The 27,736-nt window shown below is 52.4% G+C and overlaps 2 pseudogenes; one reads left to right on the top strand and one right to left on the bottom strand.

Annotated features, from left to right (window-relative positions):
* LOC112208099 (lymphocyte-specific protein 1-like) overlaps positions 1-23,477 on the top strand; it is a 74,645-nt pseudogene extending 51,168 nt beyond the window's left edge.
* A 1,149-nt stretch (positions 23,478-24,626) lies between these two features.
* LOC129138927 (proline-rich protein 33-like) lies at positions 24,627-27,408 on the bottom strand (annotated as a pseudogene).
* Between the last annotated feature and the right edge of the window lie 328 nt (positions 27,409-27,736).

Consider the following 27,736-nt stretch of genomic DNA (forward strand, 5'->3'; position numbering starts at 1 on the left):
GACCTGCGTCACATCCAGGGTGGAGCACTCATGCAGCTGTTGCCAGGAGGCCTCAGCTCCTCCTCACGTGGGCCCTTCCCCAGAACCAATGACCAGAGGGCAGGAGCCACGGCCTTTTCTATCCTCATCTCAGAATTGACTGTCACCTCTGCCATATGCAGTTGGTAACTAAAATCCACCCTTATACCACATGAGAGGGACTGGCTGGGGGTATGAATATCAAGTGACAGGGGTCATAGAGGGCCAGCTTGGCTGCTGACCATATTGATGATTATATTGAGATCTGCTCAGCAAGACCCATCCAGTCAGCTCCTCGTGGCTCCTGATCATGTGGACCAGGCCCAGGCCCAGCCTTCACAGCCACATTGATTAGCTCAGGAACAGAAAGTCAAACCTGTTAAGTCCTTCATCTCGATTTGTATTTGGCAAAGAGACATTTTGCCTTTGGGGTCCTGGAGCTAGAAGGGTGAATTGTGAAGAGAGGTGTTAGCATCTTTCCACCATGGTGAGGAAACCAGCCGTGGCTGAAGAGGATCAGGTCCACAGAGTGTTAAAGAAGGTGGGAGATGAGCATCCCAGAGCCAGGCCTGTGTCCCTAGATCCAGCTCCTTGAAGGGGTGTGTTCCCTTTCATTTCCTTGTCATGAGCCAATCCCCTTTTTACTATGCTGCCTGTCCAAGTCCATTAACTACTGGGCTGCTCGTACTGGCTGGAGGCCTGAGGACCTTCCTAAACATCCCTGGCAAGGGTTCAGAAGCCTCATATGAGTTTAGCTACTAGGAAAGAAGGATCACATCTGGGCATCCAATTTATAGCCTATTCCTAAAAGTAACTAGTTTGAGGTGTCTCTGCTTCCAGGGAGTATTCCTTAGGGGAATGATAAGATATTTGAAGTGAGAAAGGGTTTGCCGGTCTGTGGCTGGTCTCTTAGTTTCATTTTCATTTATTTATTTATTTTTTGAGATGGAGTTTCACTCTTGCTGCCCAGGCTGGAGTGCAATGGCGCATTCGTTGCTCAATGCAACCTCCATCTCTCGGGTTCAAGTGATTCTCCTGCCTCAACCTCCTAAGTAGCTGGGTTACAGGCACCTGCCACCATGCCCAGATAATTTTTGTAGTTTTCAGTAGAGACAGGGTTTCACCGTGTTGGCCAGGCTGGTCTGGAACCCCTGACCTCAGGTAAACAGCCTGCCTTGGCCTCCCAAACTGTTGGGATTATAGGTGTGAACCACCATGCCCAGCCTGGTCTCTCAGTTTTGACCTAAATGTGTCATGTAACCAACAGGATGCTCTGTTTGCTTGTTTCTGGGATACAGCCAGTTATCACATGTCTGTGTCTTCATCGTTTCATTCCCAGTCAGCCACTGTCAACTGCACTGCTCCCTGATGCCTGCTGGACAGAACCTGAAGTCTCCCTTAAGGATGGCAGTCTTATGCCATCAGCCCTTATCATTAGGTGACAGGTTATCACTGGCTTGTTCTGGATCCCAGTGGCCTCTGGCCATTTTAGGTTCTCAGCACATCAGTGGTGGATCTGCCACTCTGGAGTTTACCATGAACCACATTGGAATTTTGATGGCCACAGCTAACAGAGAAGAGGCTCAGGGACCAGTAACACATCCCAGGCTTTTTCTGCCAACACCTAAAAGAAACTACTTGGTGGGGTGCAGTGGCTCACGCCTGTAATCCCAGCACTTTGAGAGGCCAAGGCAAGTCGATCACTTGAGGTCAGGAGTTCAAGACCAGCCTGGCCAACGTGGTGAAACCCTACTGTTACTAAAAAAATACAAAAAAAAAAAAAAAGCCAGGAATGGTGGCACACACTTGAAATCCCAGCTACTCAGGAGGCTGAGGCAGGAGGATTGCTTGAACCTGGGAAGCAGAGGTTGCAGTGAACCAAGATGGCACCACTGCACTCCAGCCTGGACAACAGAGCGAGGCTCTGTCTCAAAAAACAAAAACAAAAACAAAAACAAACAAAACAAACAAAACAAAACAAAAAACCAAGTAGGGTTTCTGGATGAGAACAAACAAATAAAAGAACACTTCACATAAAGATTAGGTATCTAGAGAATGGCCTTGTGCTGCAGGCAGGCCAGGCCTCATCACCATGTGGGGCTGTGCCCAGGGCCAAGGTGGGAGCAAGCTCTGGTGCCACGCAGGACTACTGCTTCCAGCTACTCCTCACTCCCCCTTCCTCACTCTCCCCAGTGGCCCCCTCAAGGCAAACAGGCATTTGGTGTTTGATCCTCTCAGTCATATGTGTCTTTGGAACTGGAGCTGACATTGAAGGTTCTTGGAAAGGTTCCCTTGAAGGGCTTCCCTCCCCTTTTCCGCCTGGCTGCTGACTTCTCGTCTTCTCTGCTTCAGGACGCCTCCCTCCTCCTGGGCCTCTGAGGCCAAGTGCCTGTGTGAGGGGGAAGGGGCTGAGTCAGAGCCCTTCTCAGGGGCTTTGGGCACCATTCGATATTTAGATGATTGTTAAACAAACTAGTGGTTGGTGGAGTTGTTAACTTATATAAGGAGAGGAACATTTGCCCAGGATGTACTTAAAGGCCTGTTTTATCAAAATACTGTGGAAGACAATCTGAATTTGAAGTGTTCTCTTTCTCTCTGGGAGTCTGTGGAGAGTAATGTTCTCACATCTGTTCAGGAAGAGAGACTCACCCAGGTGGAAGGGGGTTTGGTGTTTTAATACAAATTACAGTGAACCCTTGAATAACACAGGGGTTGAGGGCAACAACCTCCTGTGCAGATGACAATTTGTGTATAGCTTTTAACTTTCCTCAAACTTAACTAACAGCCTCCTGTTGACCAGAGCCTTCCTGACCACATAAAGCTGGACACACACATTTTGTATGTTATGTGTGTTATACTCTTATTGTTAGGGTAAAGCAAGCTAGAGACATGAAAATACTAAGATCATGAGGAGAAAATAGGCTTAAGCTTCATGTAGCAGCAGTGGATCTCCATGAATGGCTTCCGTCCTCCTCGTTTTCACATTGAGGAGGCAGAAGAGGTAGATGAGAGATAGGTCTTGCAGTCTCAGGAGTGGCAGAGGTGGAAGAAAATCTGCGTATAAGTGAACCCATGCAGTGCAATCCCAGAGCCAGGTTGTTCAAGGGTCAACTCTACTTACATTCCATCCCTTTATTGAAAGGGAATTTCAACCCAACCCCAAATAAGTCTTTTTTTCCTGTGAGTTTTAAGAATGAGTTGTGTCATTACAAGTTTTTTCTTGTACAGTGCTTCTCAGATGTTAGTATGCAGAACAGAACATGATTAAAGTGCAAGTGTGGATTAAGAAAGTCTGAGTGGACCTGTGAATCTCCATGTTCCACGAACTCCCTGGTGATGTGAAGGGCTCTGGTAAGGAGTGCTCCCCGGCAGCCCCTGCCCCTAAGCTCCCCACTCCCCACCCTGCCCCACAGCCCCTTCCCCACAGGCCCCACCCCACAGCCCCAATTTCCACATCCTGCCCTGCCCCACAGGTGTCTCAGGGTCATCCTGGCCTAGCTCTGATCCTGGAAGCCCAGTAGAGGTAGCTCTGGATTCCCCACCAGTGCCTGCTCTTCAATTGTGAGCTGAAGGGCCTAGATAGGCTAAAATTCCTGGGGTTTTTGCTAAACTGACCTTGCAGCTGTCAATGTAACCCATTCTGTGTCATGCTTTGTCCTGGAGGAAGGCTCTTTGGTGCTCACTGCGTCTCCTGTGGTGCAGAGGGAATCGCAGTGGGGCTCCTGTGTGTGCAGAGGGGGAGGACGCAGTGCCTGGATGGTTTAGATGAAGGCTCTGTGCTTGCTGGCAGGTGGTGGGTGCTGGGAAACCTGCCCTGTGGTTTCCCTGGGCTGGTCTTGACAGCACCTCTCACGCCTGAGTGCTCTCGAAGCCACCTTCAGGGAGGAGCAGGGCATCGTTGTTCTTGTTATGTCTGTCCTGCCAGCCAAGTAGAAGGATTGTCTCTTGAGCCCCATGGTGGGAGAGGTGGCGCCCCTATGGGCTGCAGGGCCTCTTGCAGTGTGGAGAGGTCACAGGACAAGGACAGCTGTTCCCAGCATCAGCTGTCCCTGGATCCCAGAGTTGGCCACAGACACTGTTCACTCTTCTGGGCTGAGTTGTGTGCTATTTTGGCACAGATGTGAGGCTGCCTGGTAATCGGCAAGTTTCATGAGTCCACAGCATTGGCGCTGTGGCTTCTGTGTCAGGTAGTATGCCAGTGGCTCATGTGGGGGTCTCTTGCCACCCTGGACTCTTTGTGACCCTGACAATCCATGAAGCTGGGGCGATTGCCATCTGGAGGTGAGGGAACAGGGAATGCGTGGCCTGGGGCTGGTCAGGGCCAGGTGCTGTCCAGCCCCTTCAGCTGCCGGCTCTGCATTTCGCTTCCCGTGGGCCGTGCCTTGCCACTCAGCACAGGGTGTGAGTTAGTCTCAGTGTCCCCAGGCATGTTTCATTCTCCTGCTGACTCACGGTTCATGAATTTAAAATAGACTTTGCTTGATAATTTGGAAATGAGGGAGATTTAAGCTGCACTTAAAATGAGTCTAGGCAGGGACAGCCAAGTCACCTTTCAGGTAGGAGTCTCTCCCGGAAATGAGATCCAGTGGCCCCTGTTTTGTGGCCAGCTGTGCAGCATCTTGATGAGAAGGCATAGGGTCCAGGCCTGGGCAGCTGAGGAACTGTCTAAAGAGGGGACCTCCAACTTTGAAGCCCAGTAGAGGCAGCTCTGGATTCTCCACCAGTGCCTGCTCTTCAATTATCCCAGATAGGTTGAAATTCCTGGGATTTTTGCTAAACTGACCTTGCAGCACTCAGTGTAACCACCAGTGAATCAGCAGAGCCTGTCGGCTTGATTCCAGAGTGCTGTGCAGCCCCTGGGAGAAGTCACTGACACGGCTGAGTAACACTGTCTTGGCCCTCGTCTGGCTCTGCCATTTGATGGCAAGGGGCGAGGCTGATAAGCCCTGAGCCCAGTATAAGGAACACAGGGTAGTGCGGGGGCCAGAGGTGCCAGAGGCATCACTAGGGCAGCTTCTGGGAGAACTGGGATGGCAAGTCTTGGAAGAGAACAGAAGCAGCCGGAGCCTCTGTCCTCATCTGGTCTCTCATTGAAAAAGTATCTAGAGTGGGCAACATGCTGCATACCTGGTGTCTGCAGACAGGTCCTGGGAGGTGCAGGATGGTCTAGATGGCAGCTACATCAAAACCAGCTTCATCCACATCCACCTAAATGCTTCAGCAGCACATCTCAGCTGTCACCCATCTCGATGACTGTGATGAGCGTGGTTGTTCATGGAGAGGCGGGGGCTGGGGTTACAGGGCCTCAAGCACATAGCTGCTATCGTTAATGTTGCCATCGGTAACATGTTGTAGCCAAGGCCAGGTGGACATGAGGGTCCTGGAACGGCAGCGACCTGGATGGTCTTAGCTATTGTCATGCTGGTGGCTGGAGAAACATCTCTTTCCAGAAAACAGCACACAACTGGGACAACACTCCTGAGCCCCAGGAGTGTTCACTGTGATATTCTGCCTGATGGGTGCAACCCACTTCCTCCACATCCTGAGTGGACTCTCAGATCCCTGGTCCATTGGGAAAGGTTCCTGGGAACAGCAACAAGCTAGGGACATGGAGAAAATCAGGTGTTTCAGGAGTGAAGTGATATGCCCCCGCACTGTCAGGACCCAGACATTGTCCGTAGGCCATGTGGTTTTCACCTTGACCATGCCAAAGCTGTTCTGGGTATGTACATGGGTCACACACTCACATCTGGGATCAGGACAGTGGACTCTAATGGTGAAGACCCCATTTTTCCATCCTGAGAGCAGGCAGTCTGGATTTTTAAAAACATTACTTCCTGATAATCCTTAAACTTCTACTAAACATTAACATGGAATTTCACACCCATCAGTTTGAACAGCCTTCCCTGAGTCAGGTGTTGAGATGCCATTTCTCCATGCTGAGACATTCCAGTTTTGTGGTGGAAAATTGGAAAAGAATGTAAAATTAATAGGTTCCAGTAGAGAGAGAAAATATCTCTGGCCTCAGCCATCAGAGATGGTGGATAGAAATACCTGCTCACCTGCACTGCAGGTGGAGGTGTCAGGCAGTGAATACATTGACCTGACCTGTCCTCTCCAGAATAGCTTTAGATATGTTCTTGTCTCAGTTAAGTACTAAGACAGCACTTTGTGAGATTTTATCATTTATTTTGGAAAGACAAAGCAGGTTGTTAGACAGTGTTGAGGAGAAGCATCTTGTGGTCTCACCCAAGCCTGCATCCAGGGGCAGGTGGCACACACTGTAACCTTGAGCTGACGAGGTGCAAGTGGGAGAGGCTTGGAGAGGCGCTGCCACCCACAGTTGTGTCTGAACCTTGTGTTTCAACAGCCACACTTTGTGGGTGAGCAAGATGGTAAATATAGGGGAGCATGTTGCATAAGCTACTTCTCTTGGAATGGTTGTGCACAGAGGTGCTGCTGTGGCAAAAAGAGCAGAGATGCATGCACAGATTGGTTTGTATGAAATGTTTTCTAACTGATGATGTGGTGAGGACATGACGGGACAGTGGCTTTGGGTGTGGGGGTGTAGGTGTTCCCCCATTCCTCTTGTAAGTGCACCAGGAAGGCCTGGCTGTGATGACGAACAAACCTAGAAGGCCTGCAGGCAGAGAGGAGGCCCATGCTCCTAAGAGTGTCCATGCTGGGCATGGTGTGGTGAAGTTGGTGCCACCACAGAAGAGACCAGGACGAGGCTGGGAAGGAAGAAGTGTGCTTGCACCGTGTGTTACAGATGGGCCACCTCACACCATGGTGGCCGGGAGTCGGAAGCAGGGGCTCAGGAAGGCCTCCACCACTGCCTGTTGTGTTTTCTGCAGGACGAGTGGGAGAGAGCAGAGCAAATAGTTCAGGAGTGGCTACTTTGGAAAGTTCTTGCAGGCTTTGTGCTGTAGGGATGCTTTCTAGCTTCCTGTATTACCTGGCTCTGCGATGGCTTCAGGCCAGGGATTGGCTTTTTTACCTGGCTGTGTGCTGGTTTCAGGCAGGGCTTGGCTTGGGTGTGGAGTTGGGTAAGAAGGTGGTTGGGTTGCTTGGGAGCCCTTGGCAATCTAGGAGTTTGCTAGCCCTGAGAGGGGCACTCTCTTCCTGGGCAGAAACTTTTTAAGATGCCAAAATTTCCTAAAATAAAATATGATTAATAAAAATAAAACATGATTAATACAGTATGTGTCCTTGGATTTCCTGGGAAACCCACAAGCTGGAGCCTGAATCCCTTTGAAGGCATCTGCTTCCATAAGTGTGAAGTTGGGACCTCAGAGCTTGCGGATTCCCTCAGAGACACCCTTTGCCCACCAATTTAGGGAACTGAGTGTGCAAAAAGCACAGGCCTGGTGGGGACAGGAGCTACTTCCCAGGTGGTGAGTGGGGTGTGAGGTTGAGGCTGTGGACATGACCTGCCAGACCTGAGGGCTGGGGTACTGCACTACATGTTGTGACCTTACCTGTGCTGCAGGGAAGGGACTGCCTTGTGGCACATGACCATTTTGTGTGCAGCCTGTACCAGCAGGGACCCAGGATCCAAGTGCTGCTGACTGCCACCCAGAACACAGCCACACCCTAGACCATATGTCCCTTTCTGCCACCACAAAGTGCTTGAGCCCTCTCTGTTCTCCTTCCTGCTCAAAGCTGCCATTCCTGTTGCTGGTGACCACTTTATGGGAGGCACATCCTGAGAAGTCCCTTCATGGGCCTGGTACCGGCCCCAGCCCTGATCAGAACAGCTGCCTGCCTTGACCAGTTGCTGGGTCTGTCAAGGACAGTGTGAGAGTGGATCAGTTTTGTGCTGCCTCTGAATTCAGTGAATTGTGTCCTCTCTTTTGAAGCAGGTGGTTGATGATGAAGCGTTGGCCATGTAAATGAAGATCAGGTGAGGAGCAGGACAATGCCCAAGGGTGGGTGCCCTAAAGCACCACAGCAGGAAGACTTTCCCCTCAGCAGCAACATGGTGGAGAACCAGACTGGGGAAAAGGTAATGCTGCCCCAGTCCCACCCCTGCATGCTCACTGCACCCAGATGGGGATGAGGCGGGAATGGAGTCCTGCCCGCACGTGGCCTGTTCTCCGCCCTCTGGCCCTTTCCTTGTGCCTCTGTCTGCAGCCAGGGGTGGAGACGGTGGTAAGGAGTGATCTTTCCAATATTGGCCTTGCTTTTTTTGTATTTGTCATTGGGAACCAAAGTTAAGCATTAAATGATAGCTTTATGTACAGAAATTGCCCTGAATCTCAATGTGGCTGCACGTTTCTACGCCCAGGAATACAGGATTTCTCTCCTGGCTTCCGTTAGGCCTGTCAGACATTCAGGTATCCTGGCTGCAAGCAGTGCTGGGGCATGTTACTTCCAATTTTGGTTTATTCTAAATGTGAATAGGAAAATGGGATGTAAATCAAAACCACTGCATTTTATTAATATGCGGTTAATGCTGATTCCTGGGATGAAAACTTCTTACCTTGCAGTGTGGGGGGTGATGCAGTTTCCTGGGGTGCAAACTTCCTGTTCTGCAGTATTGGTGGGTGCTGCCAGGTTCTGGGGTGTTAGAAAGCACAAACTTCCTGTCCTGCAGTTTCAGGGAGATGTGAGTTCTGGGGTGTGCCCAGCGAATGTGAAGTTGGACAGATCCTGGTTCAAGTTCAGGCTTTGCCATGTGTTCTCTTTGTGACTGTCAACAAGTCAGGTGTCTGTCTTGAGTCATCTTCCTGTCTCTGCAGCAGGCACAGTAGTGGTTGGTGGAGTGAATGGTGAAGCAGGGCCTTGCTGTTCAGGATGCGTGTCATCTCTTGCCATCCTGTTGCTGGCATCCTTTGATCCTCATGCCTCCTTGCTCCTCCTCCCTGCTTGGCGTGTGTGGCAGGCCATTCATCGGTGACCTGTCTGACTCTCTGTGGTCCCTGGTAGGCAGGTTCCCTTCAGTGTGGTTCCTGGTTGCTGCTTGCTCTGGGCTGTCTTCTGGTCCCCAGGTCACTGCTGCAAGGCCTCTTGCTGCTTCCTGTGCTGCTGTGCTGCAGCTCACCTCTCTGCTCATGTTATGGGTTTGGTGTGGTGTGAGCTTAGCAGGGATTCCACATGGGAACATAACCAGCCAGATGAATTTCCTCTCAGCAGCAACATGGTGGCAATTCAGTTCACTTCTTTTTGGTTAATTGTGAAGCATTTTGTGAACACGGACATATGCAGGTGCTAAATGACAGTAGCTCTGAGACCCTTGATGTCTGGGCAGTGTCTGAGTGTATGCTCCCACTTGCTCTGTCCTGAGCTCCTCATGCCCTGTGCCGGGCCGGGTGGGTACCATGGCTTGCAGCCACCAGTGAAGGATGAGCTGAAGCTGGTGCTTCGTCAGCACCACACTACCGAGTTCACACATGAGGACATGTGTTTGTGAAGCCTATGGAGGGTCTGGGCTTGGTGGGTGGGTTGGTGTGTCCTGCTGAGCTCCTGAGGAGATGGGGGTTCAGAATGCTAATGTATGGCCTTCAGCAGTAAGGCAGAAAGGTGTGAGGATAGATCACACTTCCTGGTGGTTCCTGCTCTTTTGTGGCTAAGCGCTCAGAGTGTTGGGATAGCTTTATGTTGCCACCTTGGTCTCATTTTCCTCATCGTGTGGGGTTGGGTCCTGGGACTCAGCATTCATGGGGAGCAGCCCTGCTCTGCAATGGTGCAGAATGCTGTCCACACAGCCCAAGCCCTGCCCCCATCCTCTTGAGCTCCTGCCACTGCCACCAAGCTTCAGCTTCAGCATGCTCCATGCCTCCACTGAGCACTGTCTCCCAAAGAGGTTGTGTATGGTATGGTTTCACCCTGAAAGTGTGGAGGAGTGGGCTGTGTTTTGGATCAAAAACATGTCATGTTCACAGGGGTGATGTGGGTGGGGGTTCCAGGACCTCAAAACATCTGTGAAAGGGTTGCTTGGCTTCTGCACCTGGGTTGTACTCTGGGAACAAATATGTTTTGGTTATGCCCTTGAGGGTCTGATGCTGGAGTTCTGGAGTGGCTGCATAAATGGACTGCTGAATGAACCTGGCTTGTGCTTCATAGAGGATCCCAGCCTCCGTGCCTGCAGGTTTTAGGGTAAGGGTGGTAGTGCTAGCCTGGGTAGGATGAGGAAGGCACATGGGGAAAGGAGATGCTGGCCCAGGCATTGATGGCAAGGTAGCACCTGTCACTCCCAGTCTTCTCTCTGCCTGGTCTGATGAAGATGAATAAGCAGTGGAGGGAACAGGGAGCTCTTCTGGCTCAGGTCTGAAATGCTTATTGAGGAGGTGGTTCTCTGAGCCACTTGACACGCCAGCATGCTGGGCATGGTGGAGCCCTGCATTAGTGGACTTACGGGAAGGCTGTCCAGGCAGGGTAGCATGAGAAAGGCCAGGAGAGCAACAGAGAGCAGGTTATGTTGGCTCATGAGGCAGGTTGTCATGATTTGCAGGAAGCCCCAGTGCTGACATGTGCTCTCAGCTGCTTTGAGTTATTCTCTTGCTTAAGAAGAAGAGACACTTGATATTGTACATGCAAGCTCTGTTCACACATGTGCCATGAGGGACACAAGGATTTCACACTAGGCTTTTCCAGTAAGGTAGCTGTGTTCTGGGTTCAGTTGTGTGTGTGTGTGCGCGTGTGTGTGTGTGTTTGAGACAGAGTCTGGCTCTGTTACCCAGGCTGGAGTGCAGTGGTACAATCTCAGCTCACTTTCCCCATGTGCCTTCTGCACCACCGCCCCCCCGCCACCCACCCCAGGCTCAAGAAATCTTCCTACTTCAGCCTTCCTCATAGCTGGGACCACAGGAGCATACCAACACACTCGGCTACTTTTTGTGTTTTTTATAGAGAGGAAGTCTTATCATGTTGTCCAGGCTGGTCTCAAACTTCTGAGCTCAAGTGATCCTTCAGCCTTGGCCTCTCAACGTGCTGGTATCAGAGGCATGAGCTACCACACCCAGCCTGTCCTATTTTCTTTTTTTTCCCAACTACTCATGGTAAAGCCAGGCATTTTCCTCACGGAGGCAGACAAATTTTAAGTGCATTACAGGGAGTAGGGAGCTCTCAGGCCTAGTGGAGCTTTCTTAGCGAAATAACACAGTAGCTTGAAATGGAATGCCTAGGAAGACACACTCCTGGTTGCAGCTGCTATAAGAAGAGGCTGTATTCCTTAGGGAGGAAGTGATCCCAGAGTACCAGAACTCAGGTGCACACATTTGACCTGCCTTCTCCTGGTACAGGCTGAAATGGTTTCTGCTCAGTTTTCTACCATAAACTCCCTCTTCCCCAGATATGTTTTATGTTATCAAAAACAATATATTTTTAGATTTTTCCACAAGCATCATGATCTCAGTGACATATACATGGAAGACGGAAACAGAGCCCATGACTCTGCAGTGCATCCTGAGGCCATGCTGACCTGAGGGCTTGTGCATGTCCCTTTGGCTGCACCAGTGAGCACAGTGGAAGGCATGTCAGAGAAAGGGATCCTCCTTGGGCATTCTCTCAGGGCCCATCCTGCAGACGCGGTCTCTCACCGCTGCTGAACATGGAGTCCCAGAACCACAGAGCTGCCTCAGGAAGAACCAGCACATGTCTGCATTGTTGAGTTTGTTCTGATCCAAAGGTGTCCAGTGCCACAGAGAACAGTGTCATCTCACCCCATGGCACAGTCATCCTGTTTCATTGTGCTCTTTGCATGCCATTCAGAGTACAGACAGCCTCACAGCCAACTGAGCTCCACTTGGTAGTTCTCAAAGTGTGTCCTCTGAGTCACCTGAGCATCTGGAGCTTGTTAGGAAACCACATTTGCAGCCCCAATCAGAGCTGGTGAGCTTTGTGGAGGCCGAGACACTGGAGGTGGCACCCACAGGCATGGATGCTGCAGTTGAGAACTGAGCATGTGAACCCTCCAGTGAGTCTCAGTGGAACCCCCCCCCACAGTCTGCACCAGTTACAGACTCACATCTGGTCTGAGGCCCCTCCCTGAAGGTAGCTTTGTCAGTGCTGCAAGTGAGGAGCTGTGAGCTACGTTCTCCCAAGACAAGTATTCTAGCAGTGACCTTAGCTGAGAAGCTGGGAGGCTCATGGCTGGGCCTCAATGTGTCCCACCTCAGGCTGTGGCTTCATGAGTAGGTCTGGTATGGGGTCTGTATTCAGAATAGAACCCAGAACTCACCCTCATGCTTCCGGAGGAGCAGGAGGCCATGTTTGATGGCGAGAGCAAAGGAGGACAAAGCTGGGCTCAGATAGCCCTGAGGCTGCTGTGGGCCCACGTGGGCTCCTGGAGAGGGTGGTTTCTGTCCATCTTTTCACTAAGGCAGAAGAGGACATAGAGCAGCATCACAGAGGAAGCTGGGCTTTCTGGGCTTGATGGACTTGGGTCTGCTTCTCTTCCCAGTCCTAGGGCTCAGAGCAAGGGGCCTGTGGCTGGCCACCTCAGCACAGCCAGCATATCCTGGCAAGCTCCTACCACTTCTGCTTACCTAACAGTTGGGCTTCCCTGACCACCCAATTCATATGCCTGCATGCTGCCTCTGCCCTGCCCCTCCCCTGTGTTATTCTTCTCTGTAGAACACACCGTCCTCATCTCCTCCCACCAAAGGTGTAGCTCTGAAGCAGCAAATTTGCATTCTCTGTATTCTCAGCTCTGCCACATGCGGTCTGCACTGAGGTTCACCTGATGCTGTGAACACTGAGCTCCTCAGGTTCTCACATCAAGTTTAAGAAGTGGAAGTTCCTGGCTGGGCATGGTGGCTCACACCTGTAATCCCAGCACTTTGGGAGGTCAAGGCACGAGGATCACCCAAGGTCGGGTGTTTGAGACCACCCTGGTCAACATGGCCATCTCTACTAAAAATACAAAACTTATCGGTGCGTGGTGGCGCACACCTACAATCCCAGGATAATTATAGGTGTACAGGATATATGAGGATATATGAGGCAGGATAATTGCTTAAACCAAGGAGGCATAGGCTGCAGTGAGCTGAGATCACGTCACTGCACTTCAGCCTGGGCAAGAGAGTGAGATTGTTTCAAGGAAAAAAAAAGAAGTGGAAGTCCTTCCTTGTGTTCTTCTTCCTGATTTTCATTAATAGAATAAAGCAAAAACTTCCCACTTTAAGAAAGGAAAACCAAGGAAATCCCTTGGCTCTTAGTCCTTAGACAGTGGTGCATAGAATGCTCTGAGCAGTGTTCACTCTTCTCCACCTTCCAAGATAGAAGTCCACTCTATTTAATTTTTTCTTCTCTGTGTCATCTTCTAGAAGCTTCCATGGGTGAAGAAAGGGATTGAGCCCAGTCTGATTCCAGAGGAGGCCTGGGTACAGATGTTCCTAGCTTGGTTGCTGGATTCATCTGCCACTGTATTCATGGGGCTCCTTCACAAGGCTGCGTGCACCTCCCGTGTTTATCACGTGTGACTCTGCTGTTTACTGCACACACCACGTGTTTACTGCATACACCTCTTGTTTACTGCATGCACCCTGTGTTTACTGCGTGCACCCTGTTTTCATGATGCTCACCCTCGGTGTTTATGCCACATATCCCCATTTTGATGGCACACACCCCGTGTTTATGGTGAGCGCCACGCGTTTATGACATGCACCCTGTTTTCATAGTGCTCACCCTTGATGTTTATGTTGCACACCCCCCGTGCTCACAGCGCACACCCCGTGTGGTATTTCATTTGTATTCTAGAGTTGTTCATTTGCCTTTGGACAGGCAGTTTAAATTTGTCGTTTTTGTATTACAAACAAAACTGCCTTGAACATCCTTGTACTTGTTTGTGAACACACATTTGTTTCAACCACACCATGGGAAATGCACCAGCAGCTCTCCCTCGAAGCCTCGGCGGTGTTTACTGGGGCCTGCAGAGTCTGTCTTCTCCCAGCTGTCCTAGTGGAAGTGCTGGTGTGCATCTCCTGGTGGCTGTAATTCGCATTTTCCTGATGAGAAACAGCATTTCAAGTGTTCATTGTGTATTTGGAGATTTTCTTTTGGAAGTGCTTGTCGGGGGGTGCCTGTAGGCATTCTTACCTTGACCATGGACCTGTGAAGAGTGTTCCTTCTGTCCAGCCTGGACGCCTTGATCAGTTTGGGGCTATCCTCCCACACCACAAACAGTGTGGAATTTTATCACAGGCCTTTTCTGTAGCTGTTAAAATGAGCACATGACTTTCTTTCGTTTATTTTCTTAATGTAGTGAAATACATTGCTTTTTAAATTTCTTGCATTCTTGAATCTATTCTTAGTCCTATCATTTGTGTTGTCTTTTTTTATATAGCCTGTGTATGTTCATAAGGTACGTTGGTTTATAATTTTGTTTTCATAGAATACCCTCATCAGGTTCTGAAATTAGTCATGGTAGCCTCTTCAAATGTTTGGTAGAACCCACCCCCTGCATCAGGAGTTTTCTTGGAGGAAGGGGTTTAGGATTGTAGCCTCTTCCTGGTGTGCGCCATTCTTTCCTGGTGTTCCCTGGCCCCATGGAGGATGTCTCTCTCATTCCAGGTGGGGACCGCACTCCGAGGGGGCCATAGAAAAGCTCAGATGAGCTGCAGCCAGGTGGCAGATGAGCTGCATCCGGGCACCCAGGCTGAGGGCCGGGAGGGACTTGCACAGCTGGGGTGGGTGTTACTCACCCTAGGCCTGGGAGGGACCAGCCACTGCTTGAATGGATGTTAACACTCCCAAAGCCCTGGAGGGACCTGCACTGCTGGGGTGGGTGTTATGGTCCCAAGGCCCCATCTCCCCAGAGATCTGTCTGGCACCCTCCTCCTGTCCCCATATCTCACTGGAGAGGTGGGCATACTGCCATGGCTCCGGTCTGCTTGCCAGCTTCTCTTTGATTCCAGTTGCACTCTGAGCTTGCAGCATGTTCTGGAAAGCTCTCCTATGGTCACTCAGGGATGTCTCTGATTAACTGCCAGGTTTGGTGGATGCAGTGTTGACCAGTCATGCTAGAAGATGCATGGGTCCCAGGAGGCAGGACCGTGGCTAGGGGTTCTTGGGCTACTCCCAGGAACAGTTGGGTGTCTCAGTCCTGGTGCAGCAGAGGCCTCCAGTGCTCCGAAGGCACCACTGACCACTGCACAGTATTTGCTGGCAGCTTACCTAAGGAAAGTTCTGGAAAGAAGGCTTACTGATGGAGAAGAGGGCAGTATGCTTCTGGGGACCATGCTCTCCATGATGGCAACAAGGTTTAGCACCCAGGACTTCTGTGTGTGAGGTGCTTGGCTGGCGTGGGTGGGCGCTGCACCCCGGACCTCTGTGTGACATGCTTGGCTGGCATGGGTGGGCACTGCCCTGGCATCTTCTCTGTGGATCTGCCATTTGGCTGTGCCTTTACATGGCTGGTGCCCCATGTAAGGGAAGTTGCCATTTATGGAGGCTCCAACTGTGACATGTACTGGGAAGGCCAGGGATTGGGGCTGCTATACCTGTCCAGTCCTGTAGCTGACTAGAATTTGTAAGACTCCACTAAGCAGCCTGACCTAGGTCAGCCTGGGGGCTGGGGCCCCTTCTGGTGCTAGTGTCTAGTCTGTGAGAGGAGCCTGTTTTGACAGCTGTGGCAGTGGCTGAGTCTGTCTCTGTGCTCTCACTATCGCATGCTCCCTGGCCTGGGTTTAGGTTTGGGTTCCCCCACCCTCTCCCTCTCCCTCCGTGGCTACGAGTTATACCATTTCCATGTACCCATCTACAGTTCAGGAGACCACAGAAATTACGGAAACTCTGCTTTCTGAAGGCTGTATGTGTTGTACCATCTCCCTCCTCCATCCTCAGGGCATGTCTTCTAGCCAGTGGATTATGCCACTGAGGCAGACACTTGCTCAAGGCCAACCTTGGGACCGGGCTGGAATTAGGGCTTCACAATCCCTGTCCTGTCTCTTGCCTGGTGAGTGCGCCCTGCACTCAGGCCTGCAAGGGGCTATGCTACCCTGCAGGGGCTCCTCCCGCCTCTCTGGGAGGGCAGAGATGGGGATGGGGTCTGTGCAGCAGCCTCTAGAACAGTGGAAAAGTCCATGTTCAGAAATGGAAAAGGCAAAGCTACAGCACAACCAGTGTGAGATGGGCAGAGTAAGAAGTGCCCAGCCAGAACTCAGAACTCAAGGTGGACAGAGCTGTGCCCAGCCACTCACCTGGGGAAGACATGCCCTACCCTGAAGGCTCTGCTAGCCTTCACTCTACAGCGAGTCTCCTGATGGGAGGATGGCTATGCATGGCAATGCCTCTCTTTTGAGAAGGCAAAGCCTTCATTTATCCTCATTGTTCAGTACCTCCCACAAAGGCAGGGGTGGGGTGGGAGGTAGCATGTGTCTGTCTCCTCTGCTTTCTCCACACACACAAGCATCCTGAGCGTCCCTCCAGTGCACAGGATGAGACATGAGCTAGAGTCAGGGATGAGCCACAGCCCAGCCCCAGGCTTCTGGGTGAAGGTTCTGTAGTCAGAGACCAACCTCACCCAACCAAGCCCTGGGGTGCAGGAAAGCTGTTCATTGCTCAAATAAGAGATTTGCTTCTCCTGGCACATGAAACACAATCTTGAGAACTTCAGAATTTAATTTGGGAATCACGACTGAAAGCATCCTTTTCTTTTCTAGGATAAAGATAAAAGCTTCTCTAAGCAAGACCACAAAACTGGAGCACGGCGATGGTGGGAGGGAGGTAAGTGAGTGAGCCGGTATGCGGAACCTGCCCTTCACCCCCGGCACCAATGGGGAGCAGAATGACTTGGACACAGGTACAAGCCTGCAGCATCTCCTACAGTCAGCCCTCCATGGGAAGCCCAGAGCAGCCCAGGCAGGGTGTCCCTGGCTCCCACACCTCCCGGCTTTGGACTGGGACCCATTCTAGCACCCTGAAAGCCATCCATGGTAAGGGGCAGCAGGGGTGGAGCACAGGCCCCCACGTGCCACCTCCTCTTTACCTGAGGCTCAGGCCCACGGGGCTGATTGGAGAGCTTCACTCTTGGGTTCCACATGTGTGGAGATGCACCCAGTGCATGTCCAGCCAAGGGTGAGGTATGGGGCTCCTCACCTGTGGGTCTTCTGATAGCTGGACACAGGAGGGAGACAATGGTTCCCCTCAGGGCCACAAAGTAACAGGAAGAAACTCCATTGCTTGTAGTAAAAACCAAAGGGAGCCCTAAAAGTGAGCAGCAGGCAGGGAAGTCTTCCCAAGCGCAGGTGGGGTATGAGGCTGCAGAGCAGCAAAACGTACTGTGTGCGTGTGCCTATGCCAGAGTGTGTGCCCATGTGTGTATGCCCATGTGTATGAGTGCCTATGTGTGCATGCCCATGTATCCGTGTCCATGTGCCCATGCGTGTGCCTGTGTGTGCCCGTGTGCATGCAAGTGTGTGTCCATGTGTGTATGCCCGTGTGCCCATGTGTGTGCCTGTGTGTTCCCATGTGTGAGCCCCTGTATGTGTGTGCTTGTGTGTGTACCCATGTGTGTGCCTGTGTATATGTGCGCCCATGTGTGTATGCCTGTGTGTGCCCATGTGTGTAGTTTTGTGTGCCCATCTGTGTGCCCATCTGTATATATGCGTGCGAATGTGTGCATGCCTATGCACATGTGTGTACCTGTATGCATGTGTCTGTGTGCATGTGTGTGTCCATGTGCATATGCCAGTGTACCTATGTGTGCCCATGCGTGTTCCTTTGTATATGTGCACCCATGTGTGTCCTTGTGTGTGCCCATGTGTATGCCCATGTGTGTGCCCATGTATGTGTGTGGTTGTGTGTGTGCCCATGTGTGTGACTGCATATATGTGTGCCCATGTGTGCATGCCCGTGGGCATATATGTGCCCATGTGCATGTGCCTGTGTGTGCCCATATGAATGTATGCCCATGTGTGTGTGCATGCCTGTGTTCATATGTGCCTATGTTCCTGTGTGCCTGTATGCTTGTGCATGCCTGTTTTAGTGTGTGCCCATGTGTGTGCATGTGTGTGTCCATGTGTGTATGCCTGTGTGTGCCTATGTGTGCTCCTGTGTGTGTGTGCTTGTGTACCAATGCATGTGCCTGTGTATATGTGCACCCATGTGTGTATGCCTCTGTGTGTGCACATGTGTGTGGTTTGTGTGTGCCCCTGTGTGCCTATCTGTGTATTTGTGTTCCCATGAACACACACCCTTGTGCATGTGTGCCTGTGTGCATGTGCCTGTGTGCATGTGTGTGCCCATGTGCATATGCCCATGTGTACCTATGTGTGCTTGTGCGTACCCGTGTGTGCCCATGTCTGTTCCTGTGTATATGTACGCCCATGTGTGTATGCTCATGTGTGTGCTTGTGTATGCCCGTGTGTGTGTGTGCCCATGTGTGTATGCCCATTTGTGTGTCCATGTATGTGCGTGGTTGTGTGTGTGCCCATGTGTGTGCCCGTGTATATGTGTGCCCATGTGCACATGCCTGTGTGTATGTTTGTGCCCATTTGCATGTGCCCATGTGACTGCCCATATGCATGTGTGCTCATGTGTGCATGCCTGTGTTCCTGTGTGCCCACGTGTGCAAGTGTGCCCCTGTGTGCCTATGTGTGCCTGTGTGCCCATATGTGTGTGCATGTCTGTGTTCGTGTGTTCTCATGTGTGTGCATGCCTGCGTTCGTGTATGCCCGTGAATGTGTGTGCCTGTATGCGTGTGCATACCTGTTTTTGTGTGTGCCCATGTGCGAGCCCATGTGTATTCATGTGCACATGCTCCTGGTGGGGTCAGCACCTCCTGCAATGCCAGCTTTCCAGTGGATTCTGTCTTGAGCTGCTCTGCAGGGAGCCCAGGTCTCTGCCCTGGCCATGCTTGCTCTTTGGTGATTTATGTGTCCAGAGACCTCCTTGTTCTGCTGGTCATTCAGTTTCTCTACAGTCATGCTGGGGAAGGTTGTGGGCAGTAGAGCACTAAGTAGCTACAAAGCCTGGAGTGCACCAGGAGAGCACTGAGTCAGGTCTTGGGCTCTGTCCCTGGCTTCCTAAGACTTTGAGAATGCAGCCATAGCACAAGGCACAGAGGCTGTGCCAGGATGCATGGTTTAGAGCAGATGGGGGAAAGAGTCCAAGTGAGAGTTGCTCATGACACTAAGGAGATTGTTGAAGAGGAAAGGCAGCAGGCACAGCCAGTAATGAGAATCCACACCCTGGCTTTTGTCGGCACAGCCCAGGAAGCCTTGGCCTTTATGATTGTGTGGCTGCTGTATGCCCGTGGCCCCTCCTCTCCTATGTGGGGTACTCCAGGGATGTGCTCACAGTAGCCAGGTGGAGATTCTGCTGAGTGAAAGGCCAGCAGAGATGGCTGGTTTTCCCAGATGGGAAGGGAGGGGTTTGTGCAGTGCCAGGGACATGGTTCTTGTCTCTGGGCCAGCACAAGTGGGGATAGGAAGGCTGCAGGGAAACTAGCACAGGCTCAGGGAGGATTCCTCTTTCTAGCAGCGGACAGCTCCAAGGAAGAGCACTGGGAGGCACAGGGAAGCGAGTGGACAGAAAGTGTGGATAGGACATGTGAGGGACTCAGCACCCAGAAGGGAGGGCCTGGGTGACTCCCTGGAGCTCCCAGCGGCACTGTGTACTCTTGGGCTTTAGGCCTAGAGAAAAATCAGTCCAGGCCTGAAAATCCTGTGTTTGCTGTCTTTGGTCCCCATGCTGGTTTTGGTTGTAGAAGGCCATCACATTGATAAGTTGCTGTTAGCTCATTGCACAGTGGCTGTGTGGGAGTTGGCCTCAGACCTTTGAGGTGTTTCTGTGATGCCTCTGGAAGTGTTAAAAAAAAATCCATGAAGTGCTCACAAGCAGGTATGTAGAGGACAAGATCCTCTGAATTCTGCCCCAAAGGGGACCAGGGGCCCCTGCACAGAAAGCTGTTTTGGACACGGTCAAGGTCTCATTCTGAAGTGGGTTTCTCGGGTGATGAGTCCCCCACCTTTATCCCATTTCCCAACTCACTTTCCTGTCAACTTTCACATCTAGGGCTCTGGGGCCTCAGAGGGTCTGGGTGAACCCCCACCACATGGATGACCCTGCATTTGCTGTCTGTACCACTCTGTGGGCCCTGTGGGACTAGCTCAGTGTGGGTCAGCACACCACACCCGTGGACCTTGCAACCCCTTCTGGGCCCACATTCTCAGAGAGGGCGAGGCTCAGATACCCTCTTGCAAGATCCAGAGATGCTTCCCCAGATCTCTCAGCCCCTCACCACCAGCTCCAGAACTAGAGCATATCAGGGCCATGGAGAACTTGAGGCCTATGGAGGGGACCGCATTTGTTCCCACAGGTGCTGGGTGAGACAGGAGGGTACAAGCAGGGGGTTACCTGCGATGTCTGTTTATTTATTTGTTTTCTAAGACCAGAAATATCAGCAGCCCAGGACACCCAGCCTGTTTGTCTTGAAGGGCACCATCAAACAGAGCTCACCTACCCTGAGCCCCACAACCAATGTAGGTCAAGCTGCCAAATCACTATCTTCTCCCTTCTCCCGGACTAATACCCAAAAGGCCAATGGCACATGCCAGCCACAGGAAGACCAGGCTCTGGCCCTGCTTTTGTCTATTATTCCCCCATTGCCTGGTGCTCAGCAAACCCCCATGATACAAGGGTTTGAGGTTGGATTGGTGGATGGAGTAGTTGAAGGGATGGAGGGTGGGTCTTGCCTCAGCTGCTGCAGGCCTGTGTCTGTCTCCATCCTCTGCAACTCATTGACAGTACCGAGTCCCTAAACTGCTCCACAGAGAAGAGGTCTGTGTATCTGCTTTCTGGGCTCAGATCATAAGCTTCCCTAAGTGAGGGTTGAGAGGAGTCACAGGGTAGAGATCTGGAGAATGAGTGGGGCTCTGGGAGAGGCTTGGGTGGGCTGGGAGAAGCCTTGTGGGAGACATGGGGCCTGACATATCTTCTACTCTCCAGTAACAGTGCGAAGAAGAAGTCTGAACCAGACTTGCCCATCTCCAAGATTCACCAGTAGCTGGAACAATACACCCAGGCCAACGAGGTATGTCCTGGCTCCCCTCTCCTGCAAGGTCCCTCCTCCATTATGGCACCATTCCTTCATGGAACCAACACCTTTCCATCCATTCCATCAGTGCTGCCTTATTCAACCAACACTAGATCCAACTGATACTTCTCCATCCAATCACTGCCCTCTACACAACCAATGCTCTCCCATCTAATCAGTGTCCCTCCATGTAATCAATGCCCCTCCGTCCAATCAATGCGACTCCATCCAACCAATAGTCACCCATCCTATCAATGCTACTGCACCCAATTAATGTTCCTTTATACGATCAATAATCCTGCAACCAATACTCCTCCAATTATTCAGTGTTCCTCCATTTAATCAGTGCCCCCTATTGGAACAATACTCCACCATCCAATCAATGCTCCTCCATCCATTCAATGCCCTTTCATCCTATCAATGATCCTATAACCAGCCAATACTCCTCCAGTCAACCAATGTCTCTATCCAACCAGTGCTCCTTAATCCAATCAATGCCCCTCCATCCAGTCAAGATTCCTCCATCCATCCAATACTACTCGATATAATCAATGCCTCTGCATCCAACCAATGCCCCTTCATCCAATCAATGTGCCTCCCATCCAGTCAATTATCCTCCACCTGTCAATGCTTCTCCATCTGACCAATACCCCTCCATGCAACCAATACACGACTATCCAATTAATAGCTCTCCATGTAACCAATGTCCCTCCATTCAATAGTGCCTCTCCATCCAATCATCGCTCCTTCATTTAGCCAATACTCCTATATTCAATCAATGTCCCTGCATCCAATCAATATTCCTTCATCCATCAACTCCCTTCAATCCAACCAATAAATCTTCATCCAAATAATATACCTATTAATTCAGTGCTCCTCCAATCAATTCCCTCCATGTAAACACTATTCCTCCAGCCAATCAAAACAACTTCATCCAATCAATACCCCTCATCCAGTAATGCCTTGCCATCCAACCAGTGGCCTTCTATCAATTTCCCTCCAACCAGCCAATATACCTCCATCTACAAAAAGTTTTCACCCAGTGAATTCCTCTGTTTCCAATCAATGCCCTTCTATTCAACCAGTACTTCTTTACATCTCCATCTAACCAGTATCCTTCTATCCAACAAATACTCCTCTACTAAATCCAGTACTCCTTCATCCACCCAGTTCCCCTCCATCCACCCACTTCTCACTTATCCAACAAGCACTTCTCTATCTTACCAGATTTCCTCCATCCAATCAGTTCACTTCTGTGCAATTAATGACCCTCCATCCATATATATGCAGCATGGCCATGGCCAGTACCAAGAGTTGGTGGGAGACGGGTGAGGTGCAGATTCAGTCTGAGGCCAAGACTCTGTCTTGCAAGGTTAGGTCCCCTCCAGAGGCAAGGCTGGGCTGCAGAGCTAGTGCTTGGGAGTTTAGCAGCAGGCCAGTTTTCCTTGTTAAGACAAGCATGGGACTGTTCAGGATGAATGTGGGTAGACAGAACACTGAGACATTGCAATAGGGTTGGGTTCACCCTTCCTGGTGTCAGAGGCTGTGTTGGCCGAGTGGAGGTGGATCTCACCTTTATTCCTTTCCCTACCTATTCCACTGGGATCGCACAGAAAAAGGTTAGGTAGGGAGGTCCCAGGACCCCTGGCCAGGTAAGGCAAGACAGGAGAGAAGGCCCAGGGCTTCTACTCCCTGAGATGCTTAGGTCTACACTTGTGACATATCCTGCTGCCCACAGGATATTGTGGCTGGAGACATGAGCAAGAAAAGCCTCTGTGAGCAGAAGGGAGGCTCCAAGAACTCATCAACAATTAAGGTAGAGCCTAAATGTGCTTGGTGCAATCACAGTGGGTGTAACAGGGAAGGGCAAAGAGGGGCTGTCCTCTGTGCTTCAGGGAGGGCTTCCCAGAGGTGGAGGCAGTATCATCTCCTTTCTGCTGCTCTCACTTTCACTTTTGGTCTCCTTCCCCAACAGAGCACCCCATCTGGGAAGAGGTATAAGTTTGTGGCCACTGGGCATTGGAAGTAAGAGAAGGTGCTTGTGGAAGGGGCCTGGTGCCCTAGGCATCCCATCTTGGTGAATCCCCAGCAACCCACAGAGCAGGATGAGGTGCACACACATGCACTGTGCTGGGAACTTGGTGGCTTGGAGGGGGGCCTGGAGCCCTGTTGCAGTCTGCAAGAGTGGACCCCAAGTTTGCTGGAACCCAGACCAGCTCAGTCTCCCAGCCCTGCACTAATGCTGCCTCCATCACCTGACACGAGCTTCAAAGTCTGCTCATTTCACAAGAGTCAGCCTGGCTCAACAACTTCTCCACCAGGGAAGCCTAAGTCTCCCATCTGGCATTCCCCAAAAGCCCCAGCAGGGCTCATGAGGGGAGTGAGGGGCAGCCTGACTACCAAAGGGCTAGTGATGAAGGAAGTGGATGGCATGGAGCCAAGTTTCCCTGCCCATCTGTCTGCCGGGGGTCCATAGAGGTGCAGGAACTTATGTCCTACTCCCTGTACCAGCTGAGGGCCATTCAGGGGTCCTAATGCCCTCCCCATCCTATGCTGCAGACAGAGCAGTGACACTCCTGCCATGGTTAGACACACATTTATTAGTGACCTGGGCCCAGGGCTGCATTTCCAGCACCCATCACACCCCAGGGTAGGGCAGGCAGCCTCCTACCATCTTTCCCTGCTAAACTCTGACTCTCAAGCAACTACAGCAAAGGCTTTTTCTAGTACCTCTGAGTCCCTCTTCTGTGGTCGGTGACCCTCACCAGAGCCTGGCTGACTGCCAAGTAGACCCCTCCACTGTCCCTAGCTAAGCCACAGCACCTTCTCGGCTTTGCTTGGCCAATCTGTTCTCGCAGGGTTTGCACTGAGGGTTCCCTTCTCATCCAACTGTCAAACCTTGGCATGGTCAATGCTGAGACCCTGTCTCTCCCACAAGCCAAATTCTTGAGTTCTGTCCCCTCAGGCTGTCAGCCCAGGTGGAGAAAGCAGAGGTGGGAAGTTAGAGGGGTCATTCCAGGCCTTCTTCCACCCCCTGATGAACCCCTCCCTGCCTGTCCCTAAGCACTTGTATCAGTGCCAAGTCCCATGCTGGCTGGGGACTCCCCCGTGCACCCCAGTCCCAGGGTCTGGCTCTGCCATCAGGAAGCACAGGCAGCAAAACTGTTGATTGTGCTCCTGATGCTAATGGCCTAGCCAGCCTGACCACGCCCATGCCTCATCGAGCAGAGATCTGCCCCCAATCCTTTGACAGCAAAAGGAGGAACTATGGGAGGCCCAGGATGCTTAGGAGCTTGGGCTAGTTCAATAGGTGCAATTCTCTGCCATCATACCTAAAGTTTTCATCCCAAGGTGCCTATCCCACATCCCAACACAGACCCCTACTCTGTTCCCCTCACACCAATGCAGCCCGGGGGCTCCAGCTCGCCAACTCCACCCTGTCAACCTAACCACCCTGCTGACATCCACCTGACACTCTCCTGGCACCCTTTTTGCCCTTTCCAAGCTGCCCTGCACTCCATGCCCCTTGGGCCCTGGTGCATCCTCATGCAGTGATTGTGGGCCCTCAGCTAGAGCCTCAGGCCTCTCTTCTGTCCACCCCATGGTCCTTGGCCCTGAGACTGTTCTAGCCACTTAACTGGAGCCTCCAACTGGTCACTGTGCAGTTGAAGTTCTTGGGTGTGGGGTTCAGCTCCAGGATGGAGTGGACTGTGGTAGGGTGCCAGGTGGCCTCCTGCAGCTTCAGGGCTTGAAGCCAGGCTGGTACAGGGAGGGCAGGCAGGTGAGGCCAGAGGGCAGGCAGGTGAGGCCAGAGGTGGTGTGCTCCTCACCGCTGGGTCCTACCAGGCACCCTTGGGGCTCCACCACCATCATGCAGTATAGCACAGCATCCCACATCCTGGAGGCCCAGGAGGCGGGGCCTGTGGTACACAGGGGTGGGCACCTCCTGCTCCATGGGGGCGGGCACCTCCAGCTCCAGGCTCTGCTGCAACCTAGGGCACAGAGGCTCTAGGGCCTCCTCCAGCAGCTGCTTCTTGAGCTGGGGCTTGGGCGCAGCTGTGGGGACAGGGCATTGGTGAGGGCCTGATGCTAGGGCAGGGGATGAGGCCCAGGTAGGGCTGGACACTCGCTCAGCCTCAGGGGCAGGGCCACCCATTGGGGTTTCTTCCAGGTGCTCTCCACCAGGGCCCATGGGGACGAGGCTGTGCAGTGAGGGCTCCAACATGTGGCAGGTCAGGGCTATAGGTACCATGATCCTGGCATTAGCCTCTCTGGGCACCGAGGTCTGGAAACTGGGTGGCGGTTGTAGTACAGGGGGTTCCTCAGGCCAGTGAATGGCAGCCTGAGCTGCAGTGGGCATCAGGCGGATGTGAGCCACCACGACCAGGGTCTGTTCCCTGAGGGGACATGGTGGGGGCATCTCCGTCCTGGCTGTTGGATCCCCCTTCTGGGGCTGTACTGGGGGTTCAGGGGTACCATCATTTAGGGACAGTACCAGCTGGATGTGTACCCTGGTGTGTGGGTGCCCCCAGCCGTGGGGGCTGAGACAAGTGTAAAGCCACTAAGAGGCTGGGCAGGTTCAGGCGTCGGGGCTACAACCTGTGGCCCCTTGGCCTTGAAGTGAGCAGCTAGAATCCTCTGCTGGGTGAGGCTGAAGTAGAATGTGGACTTTTGCAGGGGTGACTCCATGTGGTGGATGATGGGGGTGTGCGGGGAGCAGGGTAGGGCAGCCATTGTAAGGGGAACCTCTTTGGGGCACGTGGCTTCAGGAAAGTGTGGGGCTTTGGCAGGGTGTGGGTCCTCAGCAGTGTGCAGGGCTGTGACCTCCTGGTCATGGCGGACATCCCTCAAGGGGGAAAGAGAGGTGCAGGAGGCCCCAGGTGGGGTGAAGTGCATAGCCCCTGTCATCTTCTTCTGGACTGCCTTCCTCAGGAGCTTCCGTAGATGTAGGTTGTCCTTTCCTGGCTTGAGCAGCAGGGGCAGCGGGGGTCCAGTGGTTCCCTGGAGGGTTGGGCCACACACCTTGGCTACCACTTACATGTCCAATATGAGCATGACTGTGTCCTGGGGTGAGTGGGATAGTGGTCAGGTCATCCATCCTCCCTCCTGAAGTGGGAGACCTGTGTCTCCCTTGGTCCAGGGAGGACCTGGGGCCAGGGGTGTGGAGACCTAAACATTCTGCATCCTGAGCATTCAGAACCTACCTGGGGCATCCTGAGCTCCACTGTGCCTCAGAGACTTTGGGGTCACCCCACCATCACCCTAGTGTAGAAATGAGGTCACAGAGGCCTAGTACCTCCAGGGACAGAGCTAGAATCTGCCTCTGGGGCTCTGTCCTCCAAGCCAACCTGGCACAAAGCAGGCCCCAAGTACACAGCCTGGGTCCAGCAACAATTCCATGGGGGCCAGGATGGAGACATGGGTGAGCCCCAAGTCAGAGGCATGCCCCTGGCCAGCTGTGGGCCGCTCCCAGGGATGGAAGAGAGGCTGCCCACAGGCAGTGAGGGGTGTCACCGGCCCAACCACAGGTGTGTCCACTGCGAGGCAGCAGTGAGGGGTGACGGCCAAGAGGCTCCAGAAAGCTGAGGCTGCATCATCAAGAGTAGAAGGTGGGAGCAATTTTTCTCTGAGCTATGCTAAATGGGATATTCTCACAGAGCTCCTGGCTGGGGTGGTCTGGCAAAGCTGCCCACCCTGGTTTGTGGGCACCACATGTTTGCAAGGACATTGACAAATGGAATCTGTCCAACCCAGAGGCTATCTCATTTGGGGAAGGAGGGAGGTCTGGGGGCTGCTGCTGGTGGGTGCTGGCTCTGCCAAGGCAAGAACAGAGCTGCTGGAGGTGTGGAGACAGAAGGAGCCTACCCAGGACTCACTCTCAGCTGCCAGCCTCCTCTGGACAGCAGGACTGCAGGAACCATGAGAACCTCAGTTCTAGCTCCCAGGGTGGACAGGCTGCCTGGCAGGCAGGCCGCCTTCCCTCCACCTGGATTCAGGCCTCCAGCCAGAAGTGCAGACCCAGATCACAAGTGCTCACACTGAGAAGCAGGCCTCTGAGGCAGGGCGTCTTATCCTGTGATGGAGATGGGGTAAGGACAGGGCAGGAAGGCCAGCAGAGAGAGGCAGGAGAGTAGGCTCTGTGGGCCTGCTTGCAGGAGACAGGTCTGCTGCACCTCCCTGGTTCCCAGCCTAATGCCTCCTGCACTCCATGCCTATGTTCCAGCTTCCTGGGTCTGCAAGTTCAGCCATATGGCACCCTCCAGGTACCCAGGGGTGATTCCAGGGGTGGGCCAGACTCCTGACCCCCAGCCTTGGCTAAGAAGCTGCTTCCTGTTGCCAGCATGGCCTACTCTTGCCTCTTTGATGCACTCGCTGCCATCTCCTTTTGCTCCTAGACCCTTTAGCATATCTGCCCTTCCGCTGTCTGCCCCCCACCCCTAGCTCTGCTTCTCATTACTTGGGGGAGAAAGAAACTCCTGATCATTGGCCAAAGGGAATTACCCCTGGAGATGCTAAGTGTCTTCTAGGACGGTAGGAAGTTGAGGCACAGCCTGTGCAGAGAGGGTGGGTCACCTCCCACATCCAAGTGGAAACTGCATGTCAGGGGCTAACAATGGCCATGAAGGATGAGGCTTAATGCTGCCTCCCCACTGTATTCTGCTTGCCACCCCTCACTCCCACGTTTGTGTAATAAAGCTCCTTGTGTATTCCCATATGCTGGCTGTCTTGTACTCA

Source organism: Pan troglodytes, chromosome Y (assembly GCF_028858775.2).
Source record: "Pan troglodytes isolate AG18354 chromosome Y, NHGRI_mPanTro3-v2.0_pri, whole genome shotgun sequence".
Lineage (NCBI taxonomy): Eukaryota > Metazoa > Chordata > Mammalia > Primates > Hominidae > Pan > Pan troglodytes.